The sequence below is a fragment of the Petromyzon marinus genome, chromosome 82 (genome assembly GCF_048934315.1).
Source record: "Petromyzon marinus isolate PM22_M1 ecotype Great Lakes invasive population chromosome 82, UKy_Petmar_22M1.pri1.0, whole genome shotgun sequence".
Classification (NCBI taxonomy): domain Eukaryota; kingdom Metazoa; phylum Chordata; class Hyperoartia; order Petromyzontiformes; family Petromyzontidae; genus Petromyzon; species Petromyzon marinus.
In genome coordinates, this window is record NC_133747.1 from 6,831,223 (window position 1) to 6,842,579 (window position 11,357).

Below are 11,357 nucleotides of genomic sequence, written 5' to 3' on the forward strand. Positions count from 1 at the left end.
TCCCCAATTAGCATAACATAATCTGAATGGTTACATTAAATTAGCATAATTTCGGACACTTTAAATGTTAATTGAATTTTTAATTAACTTTTTAATAAATTTGCAAGACCCGATATATACAACATGGCCCTGCACTGGCCTGCATGTGGACAAGAGCCTGTCAGTAGGGGGCGATGGTTGATGTGGCATCTCAGTTGTGTTTGTAGGTAATGTTTAGAATTAGCTCTATTTTGACTGAGTCACCAGCATGCAATGGCCTACTCGTTTTGAATGGCGCAATAGTATGTTGTACATACACTGTTAAACAGATGATGCGAATTTTTTTAAAAAATAGCTTCTTGTTAATGCGATATAACCTGGTGCAGTATATTGCAGTGCAGTAACTAGTTACAGTTTGTGTAAAACATTCCTTTGTTTCGTGGAGAGATCGATAACGGAAAGATGTCGTGTCTGCTGATCTGCTTCATAGCAAGGAGGTAATTTTAAGAGCACATTTGAAATTCATTTTTGGTCCAGATTTGTATTCGGTTATAAGGCAGAGCACATCTAGTAGATACATTCTCCACAACAACACTAATGATTTTCCATGACGTCTTATATGTTGGCGAACTCGGACAATAAATGGTCCTTGCCGATTAACGTCTGAATGTTCACAACCATGGGTTGAAGCAAGCCTGACCGCCTGCGGCGCCCCCGAACAACCATTTACGGCCTTCGGCCAGGAAAGTTATGAAAAAAGTTGCACACGAACGACGCATCCACGCAAGCACCCGATGCTCCGATTTGATGTTTTAAAATGAAACAACTTTGAATTGTATTATTTTTTTAATTAGATAATTTTATTTCTTCATTTAAAGCTTATATAATTTTACATCTGGAAGACGTAATTGAAAACGACACTTTGTGTGAATTTTCTCTCGTCGTTAAGTAGATGGCCTTGCCGGGGATTCGATTCGATGCGGACTTTCACACAGAGCTGGCCGTGCGAGAAGACCGCCGTCTGCAGATCGATTCCAAAGTGATCGAGCGTCTGTCCCTGCGCCTCCGTTGTTAATGCAGGGGGCGCGTAGGTTTGTAGCGCCCCTGCATGAAAACGACAGAAAGTGCAGCGTTCGTCACAGATGAAGTTGTGCGCTTCAAAGTACCTTCGTCTTACAGAAATCAATTTTGCGTGAGCCCACCGCATTAAGACAATGCTCAGCTGAGTGGGGCGAGCCACGGTGGGGGACACCTTATCATTGTCACGTGCCGTAGCTCACGTGACTTCTGCAACGACAATGTCTGGATTTTTTCGCTTGAGGACGACCGCTCGTGTTGCGAGTGAAACGTCGCAATTTATTATTTTATTTTTTCTGCCTATGTGACTTTACTGAAAGAACCAAAGAGTCTGAAAGACGTCTTGTCAGCTGATCTTGTTCATATCTGTGTACATCGATATCCTACATTGCTTACACGTACACACCACACACAATGAAATGCATAGAAAATAGAACGACTTCCCGGAATCGGCAAAGATCGAGGAATCTATTTCAATGGAGCCAGTTAAGTGTGTTCAATTCAACATCTCTCTGTCCATCGTGGACAGTGCTGTGGGGGGAGGGCCAATTCCGATTGGCCTCTCCCCTCATGGCGTCTGTGACCACCACAGTGGCCAAATGGGGGCTCTGGACGGGTGCGAGGGGCTGCTAACCCCTCCACCTTCAATAAATTACCACTAAACCACGACTAAAATATCTAACTAATAAGCTTATGCCGGAGGCGCCGGGGAGACAGGCGTCTATGACGTCTCCTGGCCAAACCCCATCTGGCGGAGCCAGGAGATTGAATCTTTACCCTCGGGGCTCCAGAAACAACAACAAGCCACTACGGATGGCCACGTGGAATATTCGAATGCTCACTGCGGAGGAGAAGCTGCCACTCCTCTGTCGGGAAGTAGACCGGTACCGCCCGGATCTGTGGCATTCAGGAGGTCCGGTGGACTGGCTCTGGCTCCTGCCACCATGAGGGGTGGACAGTCCTCTACTCGGGGCAGGAGACTGCCAAACAACAGGGTGTGGCTCTTCTTCTGAACAAAAGAATGAAGGAGACATGGGAGCGTGGTGGTGAGGTGTGGGAAGCTGTAAGCCCCAGGCTACTTTGGGTTTGCCTTCCCATCTATCAGAGGCGAGAAGTGGTGGTCGTGGTTACTCATGCTCCCACCGAAGACGAACATCCGTGGAGGGATGCAGGGAAGGCCGATGAGTCAGATGCCTTCTATGACCTCCTGTCACAGGTGCTGGCTAAAGTGACCCCTCAGGATAGAGTCATCTTGTTGGGTGACTTCAATGCCTGAGTTGGTCATGATGCTGGCACCTGGTCTGGAGTGATTGGAATGCATGGGCCAGATCAGCTCAATAACAATGGTAGGAGGCTGCTAGATTTTTGTGCAGCTCATGGGCTTGTAATTACCAACACGCTGTTCCAGCATCGGTGCATCCACACAACATCATGGATGCATGCCGGGCCCAAGCAAAAACATCTGCTGGACTACATACTGACGGATCAGCGGATGCGAGCCCATGTCCTTGACACCAGTTTAGTTTCATAGTTTCATTGATTTGGTATAGCCCTGTGAGCCATTCGGCTCTTGAATCGGGTGCAACCGCAACAAACAAAAAACCAAAAACATGAACAAGAAAACATCTTAAAGTAACTTTGTGCATGTGCAAACAGAAAATCCAGGAAAAAACATCAAAATATTCCTGAAATAGCACCGTACACCAACGCTGTGTGCAAAAATCCCAGTGGGATGCAAGTCAAACACCAACAACAAGAAAACTTAGATTAAGGCCATCAGTCTAACTCCGTACTACAATAAACAAAAACATGGCCAAACCAAAAAACTTTTAGAAATCACCAAAATAAAGCCATAAATGCAATGTGACAGTGATCATAGGAACTGTGACCGAATTTTTTACAATAAACTACATAAATAACATGTAACACCAAACCCTAGAGCCACAGCTGGCTGCATGAGTCAATCCACAAACAACAGGAGCATCAGTCGGAGTATCACATTTTTCAATGCACCTTTAAGATCAGCACACTAAATCAAAATACAGATAATACTTTGCAGTGGTCATCCGGAGCTAAACATTTTATTTATTTTAGTCTACTGAATAGCAGTGGCAGCTAGGGGTGTACAACTCCTCTAGAGCAGTTTTGAGTGAAGATCTCATAGGTAGTGATTACTTGAAACCGGATTCCCACCACCATCCATCCCAGAAGAACTCCCTCATCAAGACTCTATACCATAGAGCCCAATGCATTTCTGACCAGGAACACATTACCAGTGAACTCAAGCACGTACACCAGGCTCTCAGGGCTAATGGTTACTCCGACTACACAATCCGCAAAGCCATCACTCCAGTCATCAAGAAGGATCCTCTTGTGGAGCCACTCAAAACCATCACCTTACCCTACATTGCAGGGGTCACTAAAAAGATCTCCAAAATCCTGAATAAACACAAGATCCAGGTCCGATTCAACACAGTACATAAAATCCGTGATCTGGTTCCATCTGTAAAAGATGCTGTTCCAGACATACAGTACCCGGGCGTTTACAAACTAAAGTGCCTCTGTGGTAGTAGCTACATTGGAGAAACCAAACGACAAATCTCGGACCGCATCTGCGAACATAAAGCAGACTAGAAACACGGTACAACGAACTCCTCTGCCGTGGCAGATCACTGTTATAATTCAGTGGGCTCACATGACATTGACTTCTCCAAGACGGAGGCTCTTTTCAAACCAACCGGCTACCATGTGAGATTCGTTCATGAGGCCATTCACATATACAAGCACAGAGACAATTTCAAACGAGAAGATGGATTCTGGCTTAGTAACCATTGGAAAGATGTTTTAAACCATTTCGGTTCTTAATTGTATTTTACGATGACCTTCAGACCACAGCTCTTTCGCTGGCATTGACTCTTAATACCTCTCACACCACGGTTAATGGTATGGTTTACAACATGGAGTATAACAGCGCCTCGCAGCTGTCTCTCTCTCCCTCCTCTGTTCCGACCATGGATGAACTCGTCCGTCTGAACGGGGCTCGTAGCTATCCGTGTTGCTAAAGTTGAGGGTAAGAATCCACCCATTTTTTCGCCATATAGCATTGTGATATATAACGACTTATTGTTGGTAGCTTAGCTGATTGGAGAATATATAGATTTTATTGATAACATTGAGGTAGTTTATATTTTAGTTCTTTTTTTTATTGGTTTACTATATGGTATTCATTATATAGTGTAGTGTATACCCAGTTACTGTTAATAGCTCAGCTTATTGAAGAATATATTGAGTACACTTATTATATTGATGTAATTCAGAGAACCAAATTTTTCAATGCACCTTTAAGATCAGCACGCTAAATCAAAATACAGATAATACTTTGCAGCGTCATCCGGAGCGAAACATTTTATTTTATTTTACGCCAATGAACCGCAGTGGCAGCTAGGGGTGTACAATTCCTCTAGAGCAGTTTTGAGAGAAGATCTCATTTGTAGCGATTCAAGTTTCAGTTTATTGGCAATAGCATTCCAGACCCTGGGGGCATCAAATGCAAAGGCCCTTCCTCCAGTTTTTGTACGGTAATAGGGAATGTTAAGCTGGTAAATGAGTGAAGACCTGAGGTCAAATTTGTTCTATGAAACAGAGAGGAGATCCAGCAGTTAGTCTGCGGATTTTTTTGTAAGTGCATCGTTAATAAATATGATCTGGTGCACAAGCCGTCGAACATTAAGAGATGTTAAGTTTGACCCAATGTAGAGATCACAGTGGTGAGTCCTATATGGGCAGTTCAATGTAAATCTTAAGGCCTAGTGATAGATGTAATCAAGCTTCTTCAGGACAGTACTTGGGGCTGATTTATACACGATGTCACAGTAGTCAAGTAGAGGCAGTATGGTAGCTTTTATCAATTCCAAACGTAACATTGGGGGGAAGCAGTGCTTGTGTCGATACAGAAAACCAATTTTAATTTTTGTCTTTTTACCAATATAATCAACGTGATCTTCAAAATTCAGTTTTGAATCCAGGATGACCCCAAGATACTTATAGATCTTGACTTGCTCTATTTGATAATTATTTAAGGAATGTAATTGGGGAAAAATAAATTCCTGCTTTAGTCCTGATGAGAAGCATAGCACTTTGGTTTTGGAGGTATTCAGGACTAGTTTATTCTGGACACGGACGCTGAGGGCAGCTGGTCTCCACACGACTCCAGAAGAAGGACTCTGATCTATTTTGGCTCTCTCTCTCCTCTTATCTTCGCAAAATTCCTTAGTCCCCTGGTGACATGACGTCACGTTTTTGAGCACTCTGGGTGTTAGGGGGGGGGGGCACTACGTCACCCCACCTCCCCCTCTCCCCCCCTTCCATTGTCCTTGCAGCAGCGTTCCTTATAGCTGACTCACCGGTTAACCTGGATGCCCGCTAGGCCGAATACACACCCGGGGCGCCCGCGGAGATTTCCCCCCACCCGCCCCACTGTTTACGCTGTCAGCAGGGGCGACTGCCTTGGGGACCCCCCCCCCCACCCCCGTGTCGTGTATGCTTCATCACGGCCGGCCTGTAAAACTCTATGCCCCATTTTGGGGGGGCCGCTATGGAATCCGGCCTGGGGGGGTCCGGCCAATCTTCGGGTCCATGGAAACCATGGAACATCCCTAAGGGGTCCTCGGGTAAAAACCCATCGTACCCGGGGGCCCCCCTCGAGACCCTACGGAGGTGCATGTGAGTGTTTAGTGGGGGCGTGCGTTCGTGGGGGGGGGGGGGGTGCGAGGAGAAGGTAGCGCCGGACGAGTTGCTCCGCTGCGGTGTCACCACACAAGTTTGAGTGGCGTGTAGTCGTGGGAGTTGCATGGGCACGTGCTGCTACTGACAGTCGTTGACTACGGTTGGACAGACGCTGGTTGGACAGACGCTGATAACAACAACCGCCATTCGCCACTAAGTGGCGGTGACGTCACCACGACGCTTGTGCCAGGCCATGTGCACCTTGAGGCCACGTGAAGTGTCTAACGCACACTGGCAGGTGGTCACGGGGCAGACCCAGGTTCCACGGGTCAACTGACTGAGATTACTGGCTGATGCACCACCTGTGCCCCCTACTGTGCCAATTTGCTGTGCTTTAGCCACCCGGCGCACCGTTCATTGTTGTGAGCGCCGCTCCTCCGCCCTCCGTTGTTGTTGGAGGGCGACTGCCTCCAACTTCCTAGTAGCAGGGTCCTTCACGAGCCTCCTCCACTGAGGCCGATCTTGACACCGCTGGTACCAGTCATCGGCAAGTCCACTCAACTCCACGTCCTCCTGTACCACATCACTCCATTTCTCTAGCCCGTGCCGCGCCCCGTTTAGCCCCCTCTATCTTGCCGAACAAAAGCTGTTTAGGCATGTGGTGGCTGGGCATGCTGGCTACATGACCCAGCCAACGACGCCTTGCCTGCCCAGATCTTTGAAGGATTTGTGAGCTCCTCACACAATCCAGCCTGGTTAAACCCAGGATGGATTGTAAGCCGGCCAGCCTAAATGTTTCCAACCGGCGAAGATGCTCCATTATAGGGGTCCACGTTTCGCAAGCGTAGAGAAAGGAGGGAATGACCGTGGCCGAGAAGACCTGAAGCTTCGTGCGGAGCGACAGACCAGGCAGCTTCCACAGTGTTATGCAACCAATGAAAAGATAATGCCGCTCGACTGATTCGGAGTGAGACCTCTGCTGTTAAACTGGAGCTGGTCATGAGCACACTGCCCAAGTATGGTAAACTCTCCACTCTCCCCACAACTGCCCCATCACAGATTGGGAGTTGTGGGGGTGGAGTGTCGATGGTACAAAATACCCTGGCAGGTGCTTAGTTTTGGTGGAGCTGATGGTAAGGCCCCACCTCTTAGTGGCACGCTCCAGTTTCAGCAGCAGCACCTCCAACTCCTCCTCTGAATGAGCAGCAATTACCAAATCATTGGCATATATAATGTGGTTGACTAATAGGGAGGCATCCTTTGACCGCACCCGGGCATCGATCAGCCTCCCATTATATCTGTACCAAATGGAAATTCCCCTGGTACAGCTATTGAAGGCTTCACGAACTACGTGGTCAAAAAAAGATGTTAAATAATGTGGGAGCCAGAGGACATCCCTATCGCACCCCAAGGTGTACAGGGAATGGCTCTGACTCCCGGCCACGTAGTTTTACCCGGGCCCGCTCACCATCATGAAGGTCCTTAATGATCGTGAGCACAGGGTCAGGGACTCCGAAAGCACGAAGAACAATCCAGAGGCCAGGCGTAATGATGGAATCATAGGCCTTGACCAGGTCACTGAAGCAGAGATGTAGGTCTTGTTGGAATTCCCTACACCTCTGCTGTAGCAGATGGACAGAAAATATGGCATCTGTGCAGGACCGCCCTTTCCTGAAACCGCATTGGGGCTCCGCAAGCCTCTCCTCAGCGTGCCTAGCATGGTGATGTTGAATAATCCTTGCCAGGACCTTTCCCGGCACACTGAGGAGTGATATGCCCCTGTAGTTGTTACAGTCTGTGCGGTCTCCCTTCTTATAGAGGGGGACCAACAGGGCATCCTTCCAGTCCTGTGGAACCTGTCCAGTGGTCCAGACTGTTGTTATGATGTCATGTAGGGCTTGGGAGCTCATCTCTGCCCGGTGCCTTTCCTGGTCTCAGACTCTGGATCACCTTCAGTACTTCTTCAATGGATGGTGCCTCAGCCAGCCACTCACAGGGGGTGACTTCCTCCTCCAATATTTGAGGCACTGCAGCCTCAGCAGGGTCATCCCCACTTTGTTCCATAATGTTTTCCAGGCTGAGGGATTCCCTCTCTCCCAGTACCTCACAGAAATGCTCAGCAAATCTGGAAACCTGTTCCTGGGGGTTGGAGATTATATCACCATTCTTTCTCCTAATGATGGTAATAGGTGTGGCGCTGCAGGTTACTTTTTGATGGAGTTAAATATGGATTTGTTATCGCGGGCAATTGAGGCAGACTCCATCTCCTCAGCAACCCGTGACCACCACCCATCCTTGCAGCGCCTCACGGCTCTCCGAACCTCCAAGCGAAGGCTGCGGTAAGCCTCCTCATTCTCTGACGTGGGATCTTGTAACCGATGAGAGTGGGCCTGTCGTTATTTCTCATCCATCCTGAACACCTCTGTCAGCCAGGGTCTCTGGGGAGGTCTGGACTGCGTTTCCCAAAGCAGCCAATGCAGCTGCATGAGTCACAGTCTTAAACCTTGCCCATTTACTCTCGACATCAGGAGAAGTGGGGGACGATGCCAACCCCAGCTGCAAGCGATGATGAAATTCTTGCTTGCAACTTCCATCAACTAGTTGCGACCAGGCCACCTTCGATGGTGGGTGTATACCCAGGACCCCATTCCAACCTGAGTGGAAGAATGGCAGGCACATCTTACAGATGACTAGTCCATGGTCAGAGAGCAGATCAGCTCCACGGCCGGCTGCGTCAACCTGCTGGTAAACAGGTCGGGGTGCAGGCCGCGGTGTGAGTCTATGGGTCTCCGTGTGAGTCTATGAGGCTCTGTGTGAGTCTGTGTCTCTGTGTGAGTCTATAGGTCTCTGTGTGAGTCTATGGGTCTCCGTGTGAGTCTATGGGGCTCTGTGTGAGTCTATGTGTCTCTGTGTGAGTCTACTGGTCTCTGTGTGTCTACGGGTCTCTGTGTGAGTCTACTACAGCAGCAGCTACAACTATAGCTCCCACTGCAACTACTACAGAAGCAACTACAGCAGTTGCAGCAACAACGGGTGCAGCTGCAGCAGTTGCTGCAACTACAGCAGCTTCTTCAACTACAGCGACTACTACAGCAGCTGCAGCAGCTGCTGCGACTACTACAGCAGCTGCAGCATCTGCAGCAGCTGCTGCAACTACTACAGCAGCAACTACAGCAGCTACAGCAACAACGGGTGCAGCTGCAGAAACTGCTGCGACTGCTGCGGCAGCTGCAGCGGCTGCTGCGACTACTACAGCAGCAGCTACAGCAGCTGCTGCAACTACAGCAACAACGGATGCAGCTACAGCAGCAGCTGCTACAACAGCAGCTGCAACTACTACAGCAGCAACTACAGCAGCTGCTACAACAGCAGCTGCTACAGCAGCAGCTGCTGCTGCAGAAGAAACAGTTACAGTTGCAGCAACGGATCCAGCTACAGCAGCTGCTACAGCAACTTCTACAGCAGCAGCTACAAGTATATATATATTTTTTTATTTTCTGCTTGTGTGTTAATCTGTGTTTACCTCGGATATTTTAGAGATGGCAATTCTCTTGCTGTGTATCCTACTGCTGTCCCTCCTAGCCATATCTAGTGCCACACTCAACTCTACAAACAGCTACCCTCATTACTTTGCGTCCATACTTGTTGCTCGATTTGCCACTACACCTACAAATGAAACAGCTCATAGACACTTCTACACTCCATCTTTGTATCATTTTAAACCCTATCTTTGTCCCATTACTTCACCAGCACTCCTTCCAAACTTCATTCTGCTCTTAAAAATAACACCATCTGCGAGCTGCTGCTATTCGTCCAAGGTTCGCCGCTCTTCATCCTTTCACAGAAAATACTTGTGCAAACTATTAATTCTACTTTTCTTATTTCTGGGTGGTATTGAGCTTCATCCTGGCCCAAATGTAAAGAACTCGTATAATTCTGCAGATTTTTCTGGCAGAAAAGGTGTTGGTGTTCTACATGTCAACATCAGAGGGCTTGTGACTAAATTAAGTCAACTAAAACTAGAAGTGGCAAATCTTGACCCGGACATTTTTTGCCTAACAGAAACATTTCTCACTCCTGCCGTCAATGACTTGCAGATTACGATTGATAACTTCAACCTTTTTCGGCTTGACCGAGTATCTAAAGGAGGTGGAATTGCCATCTATGTTCGTAATACTATTGCATGTTCACCAGCTCACTCCTTTTAAATTTTGATTTAAAGCTTTCGTGACTGCAGTAATTCATATTCTTAGTTTTTTCGGTAAAGTCACGTTGAAGAGAAACAACAAAATAACAAAATATATATAAAACAATAAAAAATTCTCACGACGTTTCGACCATAACTCAAACGGTCATCATTATGGTCGAAACGTCGTGAGAATTTTTTATTGTTTTATATATATTTTGTTATTTTGTTGTTTCTCTTCAACGTGACTTTACCGAAAAAACTAAGAATATGAATACAGCTCACTCCTTGTTTAAAAAATGTTGCTTTGAGGGTTTAGCTCTCAGAATAGCTGGGGGGGGGGACCACAAACAAGGGTTCGCTATTCGCGCCGGAAATAAAAACCTCGGTGCCAGATTGTTGGTTGACGCGTGGTGTGAAGAGTGGCAAGAGCGGTGGGACAGCGGTTAGCGCACTGCAGTGTGTGTGTGACTCCAATCAGTGTGTGGACGGAGCGCGCATATATACAAATAGATGAACGTTCTCCCACGCCGCGAGCGTATTGCGCAGAGATTAATTAATTGATTCCGAGCGCAGCCGGCCGGCTTGTTGACACAACGGCTTAGTAGATTAATTAATTCCAAACAGCTGCGAGCCGGCGATTTAAACAAGATTACGTAATCCGCGCGGTTAGGACGCGTGAGTGGGGAGGGGGCCATCAGCCCCCACACTTGCTCCCAACACACAAATACAAAGATCCCCCGTACAGCCTTAACAGATTGTAGGGGCAAGTGCTGTTAGCGAGCTCCTATTAAGGGTGGGACGGCACACGAGGGGGTGGGTGGCCAGCACAACGCCCGGCCGCCTTTGTCTCCCTAGTGGCGATGTTTACACACCGCACCGGGTACTCGTTTGAGGCTGAGTCGACGTAGGGGAGGCTCAGGACCGGTTCAGAAAATCGTCACTGGCGGTGTTGGCCACGAGCGGGAACGGAACTCGGCTGGTCCGGTGCGGAGCGCAGCGCTCACCACGTCACTGCCGCTCTCCTTCTGTCAACAAACTTGCACTCTGACCCCGCTCTCTGACGTCACCGATCACCGTGACCTCATCGGTGTCAAACGCAAGGGGGAGGTGTGCCTCGCTAGTGACGTCATGTCACTAAGGTATTCACCCCACCCCTGACCACCGAGCTCGTGGGCGTGACGTCACCTCCGCTTGGCCGCTGCCGATACGTTCCCGTGCCAATCCTTATTTGTGCAAACCTACGACCGGTGACTGGCGGCTCATTAACATAATGTATTCGTGAAAGCCGTCGCGAAGTTTTTTTGTGACAGGTTCGGCACCCACGCCCCATCCCTCCATGAATGGGCCAGGTTCATTAACATAATTTATTTAAGCTCCGGAGCCAATC